Source organism: Bolinopsis microptera, chromosome 10, assembly GCF_026151205.1.
Source record: "Bolinopsis microptera isolate Bmic1 chromosome 10, MBARI_Bmic_1.0, whole genome shotgun sequence".
Lineage (NCBI taxonomy): Eukaryota > Metazoa > Ctenophora > Tentaculata > Lobata > Bolinopsidae > Bolinopsis > Bolinopsis microptera.
In genome coordinates this window covers 2,231,003-2,246,005 of record NC_087081.1, presented here as the reverse complement: position 1 = coordinate 2,246,005, position 15,003 = coordinate 2,231,003, and positions in this window count along the sequence as shown.

Sequence of the window (15,003 nt, the reverse complement as noted above, 5' to 3'; positions counted from 1 at the left end):
AGAGCTGATAATATAACTTTATATAACTACTCTAGAAATACTGGCTGGTGGTTTCCCAGTGAGAGCTGATAATATAACTTTATATAACTACTCTAGAAATACTGGCTGGTGGTTTCACAGTGAGAGCTGATAATATAACTTTATATAACTACTCTAGAAATACTGGCTGGTGGTTTCACAGTGAGAGCTGATAATATAACTTTATATAACTACTCTAGAAATACTGGCTGGTGGTTTCACAGTGAGAGCTGATAATATAACTTTATATAACTACTCTAGAAATACTGGCTGGTGGTTTCCCAGTGAGAGCTGATAATATAACTTTATATAACTACTCTAGAAATACTGGCTGGTGGTTTCCCAGTGAGAGCTGATAATATAACTTTATATAACTACTCTAGAAATACTGGCTGGTGGTTTCCCAGTGAGAGCTGATAATATAACTTTATATAACTACTCTAGAAATACTGGCTGGTGGTTTCACAGTGAGAGCTGATAATATAACTTTATATAACTACTCTAGAAATACTGGCTGGTGGTTTCACAGTGAGAGCTGATAATATAACTTTATATAACTACTCTAGAAATACTGGCTGGTGGTTTCCCAGTGAGAGCTGATATTATAACTTTATATAACTACTCTAGAAATACTGGCTGGTGGTTTCCCAGTGAGAGCTATGTTATAAGGAACCATGCCTACTCTCCCATGAAACCCGCACTGGGTTATTACATTGTGACTTGTACTGGGGTTAGAAAATGGGCGCTCACTTTGCAAATTATCACTGACATTAGAGATGCCACTACGTCCGGTTAGTTTTGGCTCCTATAGTTCTATTATAATGTGTGTACAGTCATGAATGTCTCAGTCTAATATATGCCCTGGTGTGAAGCAATAGTATGGTATAACTATGAGCTAAACGGTTGTTTTCTTGAATTTAACATCATGGTACGTGTGGTATGGTGAGCATGGCTTATTAAGTCGGGGTTAGAACGATTTAATGTAATGAACCTATATAATTATCCTGACCTGCAGTTCATCATATTGTGCAGATTTGTGATGCTAACAGTAACAGTCAGCAAAACAAACAATGGTTTAAAGTTGACCTGAATCTAAACCGAAAGCACCTAAGGTTTTCTTAACACAACAATAAAAGAAATCATTTAGGAACAGTACTGGGACGGGAATGTCCCCCTCAACATTTTAACCCCTTGGTTTAGGTTAACTACTAACTAGGTTATGTTGAAGAATTGATAATCTGTCGATGAACAATTAACGTAAGGTTAACGCAAGGTTGGCACACTTCTAAGCGTTACTTAAGGCACGATTAAGGCACGGTAAAGACACTTTTGTCATTAGAATTAGAATTATGATCGTCCAAACGGCAAACACAGTTAGCGGAGGACGGCTTTGTTGCTAAACAACAAAGACGATGGAAGATTAAACGGGGGAAGAGGCTGGCGCCGTTCAGTAACCAAACAACCAATTATATTGAATTTCGCCCCTGATTTTGCCGGCCCTAGTGTGGTCGATGTTGGCATGACTACTAGTACTACTGGCAAAGGTCAAGGACGAACTACGACAAATTGAAAGAACGGGTTCCAATATAATCTGTAAGATATACATAATGGCTATAAGTTAAAGTAGTTAAAATATATAAATAGACTGACTGGTTTAATAGGCGTGCGGGTGAGTTGTGTGTACAATTTCGTCATATTATTATTATTAAACTGTAAATGTTGCATATAATACATGGCAGACTGTTATAATCCAACTGTTAATCCAACTGTTTACTGTGTCCATATATAATTGAGCTGGAAACACCCATGAAAGTGTGAATTAGGTTGGAAGCGATGAAATTGTTAAAGAGTCAGTCAATCTGACGGTAATGTTAAGCTTTGCAACCGAACCAATAACCATAAAGCAAATAAGCCGGCCAAGGCGTGCATTTCCAAACCACAAATATCATTTCTGGCTACAATTTTGACACTACCGTGAAAATGTTGTCAAGAGTAGACAGTGACATACTTAGCCGGCAAAACACCAAATAAAGTGGATTGGAAGACGAGAAATTGTGCATATATTTAATTTGTTTCATTACCCGACTGAAAGGTGTGCAGTAGCTGCATTGCACATGCAGCCAGTCAAGAGAGAAAGTAGTACAATTTTTATAGGCAAAATTAGTAATCGATTTATAGCCTGTATCCTGGAAAAGCTTGAGGAAGTCACATTTTTAAAGTTTTACAAGTTTACACGTTTTTAAGGTGTTACAAGTTTTACAAAAATATATTGCAAAGTAGAGATAATGTACGAGACCAAGAACAGGCAATGATAGAACCAAAAAAACCGACAAAAGCGATGCCGATGAACAAATGAATTCTCGTACATACTGGAAAAGTGGTAAATGAAGTGACGATAAATTAGCGCAAGAAAATAAGCAGCACTAATACTTGAGCTAAAATTAACGATGCAACGGCCGGTTAAATACCGATTCAAAAGTTTTTTATAGCCTTGGTGTATCCTGTTCTTGCTGACAAGTTTCCCATTTAATTAAAGTAAATTCATTTTGCTCTTTTCATTGATTATCTCAAAAATTAAGATGTCAAGTGATCAATCAACTTATTGATATATGGAATTGTGATGGTGATGCAGATTGTAATTGTGTAATTCTTTTAGTCACTAAAATGCATGGCACAAAGCCAAGATTTAAGTTATTTGCGGCACTAATTTATTTCGTGGTTATTGGCATTATTGGTAAAATTAGGAACAAACAAAACTGTTGTTGATATGAAAAAATAATTGCAAAAAATAGAGCAAAATCCCGAAATGGCCGATAAATTTTGACAACGTCTGAAATTGCAGTCATACTCATTATATACCTGTGGCCTCCCGGTCGCGCACGTACGCTTTTTCCTCAGCTACAAATACGTATAGTACATTATAATCTACAACTATAAGTATATAGGATCGAGACGATAATTGTAGACGTTGAACTAGACTTATTGACTCTAATTCCAGAGTGTCTAAGTATAACTGCCATGAATAAATATCTAGATTTTAAAAAAACCGAGAAATCTCAGCTTACTCTAATCGTATTAACTTTAAGATTTAGACCTACTGGTTACTATGTCACATATTACAACGAGACTTTATAATATAAGCAAATTATCCATAATACTGACACACTACGGTATAAACTACGATATAAACAAAGCTGGATCGGTCAACTAGACGCGGCGTGGGATGAACCGCTATCCAGTGCACTACAGCAACACTAACACTCCGCAAGCAATACTATAACTAATACTTTGAGATCATGAGTATAGCACAACTCCGCAAGCAATACAATACAACGCACAATATTCATAATATCCCGTTATCCCGGTTAGCTAGTTATCCTTATTACAGAGCCAAACTGGCTTTTGGAAATGCGTCATGATCGTCATGAGTGAAGCTACACTTTTTGCTTTTACAGAATGACCGAGGTGTTAATTTAGTGCATGTTCCGTGGTTGCATATAACTACTAACTAGACTAAATAACAGTCTTTATATAAAAATATAAGTTGTCTGGGGCAATTTTGCCCGAATATTAAATTTAACCACGTACGTATTTACGATTAATTGACATTTACAGTAAAACTACTCGAGTAACTGAGCAAAGGGGTTGATTTAAATACACCACGTACTAATTACAGACAAATAAGAGCACTGTTTCTAATGGAGTAGTGGGACTTTCAGGCACCAAATCTACAAGTGCAGCATATTAAACTACCCTGTACTTATTGGCATAACATCAAATGCCACATTGCCAAAAATGACTGCTATCCTACAGGCACGGTGTCTTCTGCCCTAGGTATGCTATAGCTATAACATTAAAGGCATAACATAATTTAATCTCAATCAACTAATTATATCAATATATTACAATATCAATCATACTTGACGGGCATATATCTCGGGATCCTCGTATATATTTTCTTCAGTATACATGTCTTCCTGGTTATGATCACGTGGCCCCGGAGTCTCACGTTGGGTCTCCATGACACCCCGTAGTGTCGTTATAACTCCACTTGAAACTGAGGAGACGTTAGATAAAAAGCTCTGATTCGTATCGGATACGCCTGATGAGCGTCTCGATCGTGCAGAATTTGAGTTTTCTATTTGATAGCGTGTATCTTCAGCTGGTATAACACCGGAACTTGTAGCCCCCAATCTTACTTCCATTAAAGCGTCATATGTTGAGGAATCAGTCACTGATTCTGATATAACACCGTTTGTTGGATCACGTGACGTAGCGTGATCACGTGACGTAGCGTTATCACGTGACGTAGCGTGATCACGTGACGTAGCGTTATCACGTGACGTAGCGTGATCACGTGACGTAGCGTTATCACGTGACGTAGCGTTATCACGTGACGTAGCGTTATCACGTGACGTAGCGTGATCACGTGACGTAGCGTGATCACGTGACGTAGCGTGATCACGTGAGGTAACGAGATCATGTGACGTAGCGTAATCACGTGAGGTAACGAGATCATGTGGTATGTTGGGAGGTGTTTGGTTGTTGTGGTCTCTTGATGAGGAGGGAGAGTTTGAGGAAGGCACGGCACCATGATAAACTCTCTCTATCTCTCGAACCTGTGCTAAAATGTCCTCATACCTGTAGGTTTTAACTATAAGTATGGTAATGTAGGCTCGCTGTCCGAGATTATATTAATGATTGTGAATGTTAAGGTTACAACTTACATCACAACATATCATAAATGGATATGAATGCATTTTAATTTTAATCTATAAAATTAGTGATCAGAGTTTATGTTTATTTCGTGATAAAATTCTAACTTGGGAGGCGGGGTTTGTTCTTTGTAGGGTGGCAGCTGATCTAAGTCATCGAAATCGTTAGGGTGATCATTACTTATATTCCTCGATAAACCAAACATTGTCAGTCCATTTTCTCGCCCCGTATTGAGTCCCTGATCAAATTGGGGAAATAAAACACCGATGCTTTTACACGTTTTTTTTGTAAAACCTTTAAATAATAAAATATACTTTGAAGATTTGATACGGAAATAATTTTTGATTCATTATCATACACAGTGAACACACCCTATTTTGGATACTAGCGTTGTGTCTGATATGAGCACAGAAAGCAATTATCGCCAGAATTATCGCCAACAGAATTATCGCCAAGATGTACACCATATCATTAACACTCGTTGCACCCGTGCCTGTAGGAAAGACGAATTTTGAATTCGTATCCCCGGTTGTAACAACGCCACTCAAAATTCAAATATATCTCAGTTCAGTTTGTAACGTAGTTTTATATTAACAGAAAACAATGTAACAGAGTCGATGTATTTTAATGTTGCCATGGGGTGGCAAGTCCCCATACATCGTAGCCCGGTAGTTTCATTGCGTCTTAATATGATAGTAATACTATAACCAAATTAGGCATCAAAACTAAATTAATTATTTTAATCTAATTTGATTAATTATTATAATTTAATTTGATTAATTATTATAATCTAATTTAATTAATTATAATAATCTAATTTAATTAATTATTATAACTAATTTGATTAATTATTATAATCTAATTTAATTAATTATAATAATCTAATTTAATTAATTATTATAATCTAATTTAATTTATTATTATAATTCATTTACCATCACCTCCTCTAGGACAACACATCCTAATACCCAAGTTGTCTGTACAACATTCCTCCGTGACCTCATCACAGCACCTGGTTAATTTAGTTTAGAATAATAAGATGCAGTATTGTTAGGAACTTGGCACTGTACAGTATATAACTTTATCAATTATTAAAAACTTATATTTCATGATTTATTCCCGGACGGCTCCAGCTCAACCCAAACTAATTCCACATTAACCAGCATATTGACTTCAAACCATCTAGCGGCACCTCCCCAACGAATTCATCCAGACAACCCTTTTAAGTAACAACCTTCACTCTTCACAGCCAACCAATCACATTCGAGAACCACGAATCAAATGACCATATGACTCTTCTTTCACCTACATAGCCGTCCGTGGGTCTGATTGTAAATACGTCCAATTATTAGGAGATCTGTAACAGACGCATGCAATCCGTGGATCTGTTTGTAAATAGATCCAATTTTATCATCAGATCTGTAACATACGCAACAATTTGAATTCAGTTCCAGTACTACTAAAATTCCTTTGCTGACTTTGATTCCCAAAAAAGTCAACCTAATTTAACGCGTTTCACTTTGAACCCAACAACTAAATAAGTACCTGACTAGTCCTCTAGATGCCGGTAAATTACAACCTCTACAGTCTTATATATCGCTTTGCAATTGCACTTATAATTTTATTCATCCTGTGTTTTGGGATTTCGATTCCACCCCAGAAACAATATGATGCAGTATTATTAGGAACTTGGCACCATCGTCGTCAGTTTTATCTGCCAACACCATCGCAAGATGTTTATCCTCTGACTCGCTTGATCAATGATCATACTTCATAGCCGATCAAATTTAAATTCAGACTATTATTAAGACAGGTACACTGTTCTGTGTGTCTAACGGCATCAATAAGAACATTAGTTCAACTATAAAAAACAAAGTTGCTATACGGTAGTTATTGGAAAGACTATAAATTGAGAAAACTGACAAACAGGAAGAGTTAACAATAGTTTGATGAGGTGCCTATTTGGATCAGAAAGAAGACGGTGAAAAACTGAGCTCTATGCGGGAAAATAGATAGTCGTGGCATTTTTGTGGGTTGCCATGAAGCAGCCAGAGCTTGAGTTATTGAAAACTTGGAGGTTGTTTCATGAGGTGGCCCATTATTTGGATCTCATGCGTTCACTAGTAAACTCTGCCGGGAAATTGTTTATTTTTCCTATTTTGGCACGAGACGAATGAGCCCATTTGTTGATATGAAGTATGGCAGAACGACTGCCAGGTCCCAGCCTACGCCCTACTCAAAGTGTGTGCAGTTATCGGCTGTTAGGATGACAAGCGAAAAGCATATAAGTACAGGAAAATGAATCAGCTGCGACCTCCGTGTTGATGATATTTTTTTTACGTTCTCTAATCTCTGAAGCTTATTTTGAACTTGAATTTCGATTCTGAAAAATTTTATCATAGTTTTTAATTGTTATCCGGTCATGATATACGTTTTCTTTTATCATGCATATATGGTAGCACAAATCTAAGCATTGTCTAAGTCACTATCTGCCCTAGATAGCGTCAAAAATATTAAGCTTAAAATCGAAATCCCATTCCAAAATGAAAGGTTTACCATTCTGCTATTATCGGAGGTTTAATACGCTGATTTATTATAAAGCTAGCGACAATGTTAGTGACTCTTCTGGTTATCCTCACTCTTGGTCTGACAAGTGCAGAAAATTATACGGGAAAATGTAAAAATATGAACAAAAAGATAACGACTATGATAAAAAAAGTTGGAAAACACAAAGAAAGCTTTTGAAGAAAAATGTGCCGTAGGAAGTATGATAAAATTTTATATTTCTCCCACAGGCTTTAAGTTTTACATAATAAATCGACTTTAATAATTGAAGTTAAACTGAATTAATTAGGGAGTATGAAGTAGGGAGTTGAGTGATTATTTTTCTGTTGACTAAATTAAAACCATACTTTCAGTTGATGGAGGGTGGAGTGACTACAACGACTGGGGTGCTTGCTCAGCAGGTTGTGGAAAAGGGACACAGACCCGGTCCAAAACCTGCAATAACCCACCTCCAGCCAGCGGTGGAAAAGATTGTGGTGGTGAAGCAGTTGAATCGAAGGAATGCATGATTGCTGAATGCCCTGGTACTAAACCATAAACTAAACTTTATAACTTATAAGTGGCATTTCTTAAATTTGAATTGTTAAAAATTAAATATGCACAAAATATTCGCACTGAATATACGCATGATGTGCACTAAATATACAAGCATTAATTTGAATGCCCACTATTATAGTTTAACAATTAACACCTTTAACAAAACTTGTACCCCAGCAATATGTGGGTGGGGTGAAGGTTACCAGTGCGACAAGAAAACTGCCTGTTCATATTCTTGTTACAGTGGACAATGCTGGAGAGGATGCAACGGTTAGTTTGATGATACTTAATTTGAGATAATTTAATTTCAATCTCTTGTACCCTCAGTAGATATAATATAAGTAAAGTCCTCGTCACTTGTTTGGTATGATATAAGTAAAGTTCTCGTCACTTAATTAAACCAGTAGCGGTCGCCGTTCCGCAAGTGCTGTGGGTAATTTGAGTACGTTGAGTACGTTGAGTGCTAAATTTTGTACAGTTCCCCAGGTTTATAATATAACGAATAATTTATTTGGGTGTTCAAGAATCGTTCAGAGCATGGTACATGTGTTTGTAAGATAAATATTACCCATTGAAGCTAATAGCTTTCAAAGTTCTTATTGTATGGAATTATACATATGAAGCAAGTAGAGGAATCCACCCTTCGAATGTATATGAGTCGTTATTTCATGTTGAACCCGGATGGGTAACTTTGATAGTTGATATTAGATCATCAGAAGCATCCACTCAGTGCCTACTATAGTAATCACGTGAGCATATTCCTTGCTGTATAGCACATTATTTCATGCGGAATAGCGTGTTAGCCCATGATAATTTCGTCACAGATCAAACTTAACACACCCTATAGAGTTAAGCTATGATAACGTCGTACTGAGGTACACTAAAATTCAATATAAATAGAGGGCTCTTTCCCTCCCTCCCACATTTCTTATTTGCTCCATTCTACACAGAGCTGCCGATCTTAAAGACCTCTAACGAGTTGATGATCTTTAGGGACCTACTCTCTCTCTCTCCCTCTCAGATCTCTATATGTTGCAGTGGAAGCTCTTCTTACCTCTTTATCAGAAGAGTGGAGAAGTTTGAGGACATAGCCATAGCTTTCTTAACCATTAACTTCTCTAGATTTTGTTAAAACTAAAACATTAACTTTACGTGAGTTGATCTATTTCATAAGTTTTAAAAAATTCACCGGACAAGGAGTTCTTGCAATGATAATAATTTTTGCTCTAAGAATTCTAATACAGATAACTCATATTTTTACAAGTTTTTATTTCAAATAAATTCATACGAGAAGGAGTTGTGTGCTACAGCGTTTTCAGGATGCTGCAGTGTTTTCAGGAAACTGCAGTGTTTTCAGTAAACACAAATATAAATCTAGAAGGAGCGAACGAGCTGGCTAGTGACCGCAAGCAGTGGAGAAAGATGATAGTACGACACAAACGAGAGTTCATTATTGATGCAGATCACTCGAATGATTGATGAGAGCTGATCAAGTTGAAGTACAAGTGAGTAAGTTGTGAGTTGTTTGCGAGCTCAGCAGTATAAAGCTCTGATAAACCCAACTTACACCTCACCTATAAACTTATATTCTAACTATTTTATATCTTATTTATCTACAATTCAGCTAGATTTTATCTTTCTAACCTTCCAAAAGGTTAAAAATGTCATATGTTGCTCATATCAATCTATCAGCCCTATGCTACAGCAAAATTGTTGATACTTGAAGCTTAAATATTTACGTTTACAAAACTCAAACATATTTAAAAATTGCTGTGATATGGTTGATGCTAACGGCTCGTTAAGAGAGATCTAAGCCCATCTCCAGTGTCATGAGTTAGCTATATCACAAATTGGGGTTGGCTCTCAAGAAAAGACGGAATCAGGAGAGCATTCTCTCCACCCGTGTCAATGTATGTGGGGACTCCCACTAAAATGAGTTATGTTACGTACAGCGATGATGTTAGAGACCTTCTCTATATCCATCTCTAATATACTGAAGTACTAAGTGCTGTCCTCACTCTCTATCAGAGGAGAGGTCTGAGGACACAACTCTGTTAATCATAGTTTGCGTTTACAAAACTCAAAAATATTTAAAAATTGCTGTGATATGGTTGATGCTAACGACTCGTTAAGAGAGATCTAAGCCCATCTCCAGTGTCATGAGTCAGCTATATCACAGATTGGGGTTGGCTCTCAAGAAAAGACGGAATCAGGAGAGCATTCTCTCCACCCGTGTCAAATGTATGTGGGGACTCCCACTAAAATGTGTTATGTAACGTACAGCGATGATCTTAGAGTTAGAGACCTTTTCATGTCCAATCTGTAATTATACACTAGGTGTTAGTTTCACTCTATCAGAGTAGAAGTCTAGATGGATAAAACTATGATAATTATAGTTCACTGTAACGTTAGTATACCAAGTTTAGAAAACAAACAAGTGATACACAGTGTTTAATGATGAAGCTAAACAAATATCAAGTACACATCATAAAATAAAATGTAATATTTCACATGCGTTAGGTCAAAAGAGCAAGTTAGTGTTTAATTCATAATCTAAATCCATCAAGTCTTTGAGTCAAATATCTAGCTTTTGCAAGAGAACAGTATCTGTAGCGATGTAACTTAAAACAGCTCGGATTATCGAGTTGTGTTGGGTAATTGAAGTCAAACAGAGAATAAACATCAATAACTTCAGTATCTGGTAGGTTTCTAGCAAAGAAACAACGTTCATTTTCCCCTGCACAGTAAATTCTACAATGCTGTATCTCTTCAAGTATTTTAGGATATACCGCTGCAGGGAGACAACAACTCTCGTTATCGGTTGGTGAAAAACCATTCAAATGTCGCTGAGAGAACTTTGCTATTTTCATCTCATCCGGATTCAGGTACATGGTCTCTGGATTCTTGAATTGAAAATGCTGTTCCTGCTCATTGGGAAATATGAGAGTGAGTTCTCTGAGTATAAATCCTCCATTCTGAGTAGTGAAACCCTCAGTAGCTGCGATAACGAATTCAAAGTTCATATTTTAGAAATGACACAATGTTTTCACGACAGAGCCTTTATTGAATGCGACATGTGATTATCATGTGAAAGGGAACTCATTACTAGGATTAACATGTCTTGAGCGACTGGGGAAGTATCGGCGCAAATTCATGAGGCGATATCCAATGTTCCGTTCAGATTCTTGCAACCCCATCTTTTTTCACTTTCTTAAAAGCTCTGTCTATGAATGAATGGTTGAATTCGTTAATGTACCGTCCGTAGAATACAATTTCTGCTGAACACATTTGCAACCACAACCGACCAGCGTTGATATAATTATTTTTGTCTTTCGAAGGGTCATCACAGTGAGGTAAAAGCTCTTGCACCTGATCGTAATAAACTTCTATGTCCGTTAACATGGGTCCTCTTACTTCCTCAAAGTGAATTTGCAGTTTCTCTAAAAGTCCACGTTGATGACAAATGTGTAACAGAGGGCTTTTTATTTTTGATTCACACGCTGAGCACTTGAGAACAGACATTTGTTCACATTTTCGAGCAATCTGCTCAGCAAGAAACCCCAAGTATACATCATGAAAATAGTTCATAGCTGCCGATTCTAAAGTGCTGATCAAGAAGTGAGCAGTGTCAACAGATTCAACTGTTTTTAAAACTCATAGTCGTAAATGTAATAGAGTAGATTTTGATATAAAATCGAGTCCATATTGCTACAGTTTGCAAAGAGATGTTCTTGAGCAATAGTTAACTTGCAGTTGTGGTAGAGGTCCAGGTAACAACATGGCTGAGTGTCCAAGAAAACACGCTTGAAAAAGGATTCCATAATAAATTCATAAATATATTTTCCAGGGCAAATATGTCTTTTTCTATTTTCTTGCAAACAATATCGACAAAGCCTGTTCTTTCTGGTATTGACATCGTGATCTTGTGCATAATTTTTTATGATGACTTCGATCTTTGCACTTTGAGCATCTGCTTCCATTTTTTGAGTAGTGTCCATACATTGACAGCAAAAAGAGAGGAGCAGCAAAGTCCATTATGAATTTTAAGAAATGAAGCTGTTTCCCACTTCTCCTGTTTATATATCCATTTTTTTATTTGAATCTCTGGAACAATTAAAACACAACTCTACTGAATCGACTTGTAAAATTCATACACAATCTTATCATTTTTTTCATAATCTTTGGTATATTCATTTAAAAAATCCTCATAATCTAAACCCAAAGATTTAACATAAAGAAAATGAATACAGAAAAATCTACATGCAACGCTATTCCATCCTTGTACTCTAGTTGTGCTATAAGTTATTTGATCAAATGGTTCAACAATGTCTCTGTAATGTTTTGGTAGGGTAGCATCCTCCCAATCACGTCCAAAGCTGTCAAAGAATGAGATCTTTTCTCCTTCAACAAACCATGCATTCCAATGCTGTCCCGTTTTATCGTGTTCATCAGTATTTGTAATAAAAGCGTATGTTTTCTTTTTGGTTCTTAGAGCAATACATGAGGGGTAGGTTCCAATATAATATTTTTTAGTCACACTGTTTTCTTCAAGGATTCTGTTTATTTCCAATGTTGATAGAGGCTTCATATCACAAGTAGAAACAACACTGACAAGTATATGCTAGAAATGATAGACTGATGAATCTCTAGCTGCTTTTATTACTCGATTATTCTGACCATACGATCGGCATCAATTTGAAGTTGACGGTCAAAGACTGCATATACTATGAGAATTAAATCCTCTGGTATATCCTCAATTCCCAGATCAATTTCAAGGTAGGTCGATGCTTTCTCTTGGAGATTTAAATGTCTCTCTGTCAAGCTGCTTCTGTCAGCACCAAAACTCATTCCAACCATAAAGTTCAGATGAAAGTTTGTGCTATCAATCAGACAATTTCCCTTAGACTCCTTTCCAATGGTACGATAAAGCTGTCTAAAATATTCTCCAAAGTCACTATATACATAGTTGTGATCCCCAAGCTTATCAATAGTACCCACCTCCAGTGGATCATTGAAGTATGGCACACCATTGCGGTAAAATTGAAATTTCTTGAATCCATGGAATATAAATGGATTTGTGTTTGTCCGTCCATCAAAATCTCTGCTCTTTTGCAGTGTAAAAATTGCATATGGAGGTAAAGTGTCAGAGAAAACATCAGACATTCTGATAATTTTACTGTGCTGTGTTACAGGTCTGATTATTATTTCAGGCCTTGAAATGAAATATGGGATAGGCTCTTTCTGAAGTCTCTCTTCAATGAGATCGTGTATTTCATCTCGTACTCTGTAGTATGTTGCAAGTATGTAGCAATCTTCAAGCAGAATACTATAACCATGAACATCATCACCACAAAGAAGCAAAAACTCATCTTTGTTTTTTGTTAAACTTAACCGTAACTTCATATTGGTTGGAAGACACTTCAGAGTATTAAGCAGAGGGCATTGAAATTTAGAATTTAGAGTAAGACTCTGTCCTCGATTGACCAGAGCACTGCGTTTGCTTGCAGCAGGGTTCGCATCAGTTGGAATCCAATTATTTACTGTGTTGGATATAAAATTTTCCAAAGCCACCTCCAATTCATCGCCAGACAATCCCGAGGTAGCTAACACACTTCTTTGCGCTTCTATTAACAAAGCTTTTGGAAGGGATGAAGCATTCCAAAAGGCTTCTTTTTTCGTCTCGATCGCATCCTCTCCGCCCTCCATATCTTCAATTACCATATCATCAAATGCGTTCTTATGACTTTCATCCCACTTCCAAAACAATCGTAAGTCTTCTTCAGACTTTTTAGACACCCCCTCATCCATTAGAAACGCTTCGTTATACAAAAGAAAATCTTCCCGATTTTTTTCTGAATTTAGAGCGGTGTTGAAAAATGTTTGATAGGCATAGGCGTTCTTCATACTCTGACATAGCTCCGTACGATCAGAACAGATTACAGAAACTTCGCCCCAGAGACTGTTTGCGAGATTATTTATTATGGAAACATTCTTATTCGGTTTTGGAAAGTCCCCACCATCTTTCTGTAGTTTTAACTTGGTAACGATATGCAAATCTGTGAGGAGACCCTTTGGTTGGGGAGGGAGAGTAAAATTGATGGGTCCATCATTGAATAAATTAGTAACTGGCCATACTTTCAAATCATAAGTTTCTTCAATAGAAACCTGTGTAGGACGATCGTTCCATAGTAGCAAGGAAGATGAAACAGATTCAGAACTATTTACAAACTTTGCCATTTCTTTGATTTTCTTCTCTTTTTATGGGGTCTATGGACAACAGTATTTTTTATTTCTGTTGGATTGATACGATTGGAAAGTTTAGTAATCTCTTTAGCTCCACGTTTTGCTCCAGCAGTGATTAACTCTTTTCCAGCAGCTATAGCGATTGGTTTTGAAGCCTTGGCTATTCCTTTTATACCACTGCTTATCAGAGGTATTGCTTGTTTCAGAAGGGCGCCGAACCAATTTCCCAATCCCTCACCTTGCATTCCGTAAATGTAGCGATCCATTTCAACAGCACCACCCTTTTGCACGAATACAGAGCGATATGCTCCACTTTTTAGAGTTTCTGGTTTGAAAATTTCCATGGTTGCAACTTGTGTAGAATTATCAAGCTCTGATTTTATCACCTTTTTATAGGTCGGATGCTGAGCGAAATAACAGTCTTGAAATTCGGGTTGAACTTGATGAACTGTCCTTTTATATCTCGAAGTTCAATCAAAATTGTTGAAAATTGCTTTATGTTGATTGGCACATAGTCTGGGTGTGTTGGTTCATAGAGTGACCACTGAGGCGCAGTTTTAATCGGTACCATACCCAGGTTTCGGGACAATTTACCATTTATGTAGGAATTCTCAATAATGTTTGCATAAACAAATCCAGGAAAATCGCTGCAGTAAAAGTCGTTATCATTTATCGTAAATCTATCTGAATACTGATCTTCATGCACTCCCATGAGCGTCCAAGGAGTGTCCTTTACCCCCTCTATAACCAGGTATAGATTAGTGATTTCGATATTGATAATACTATATTGCTTGTCTGTAGTGGCAAGCATTGCATCTCTCTTCTTTGCAAGTTGTAGCTTTTCTCTTATCAAGTTGGAAATCACCCGACACATTGTAAATACTGAGCTGTAGCTTCCTTCAGGAACAATTACCATTGAAGGTT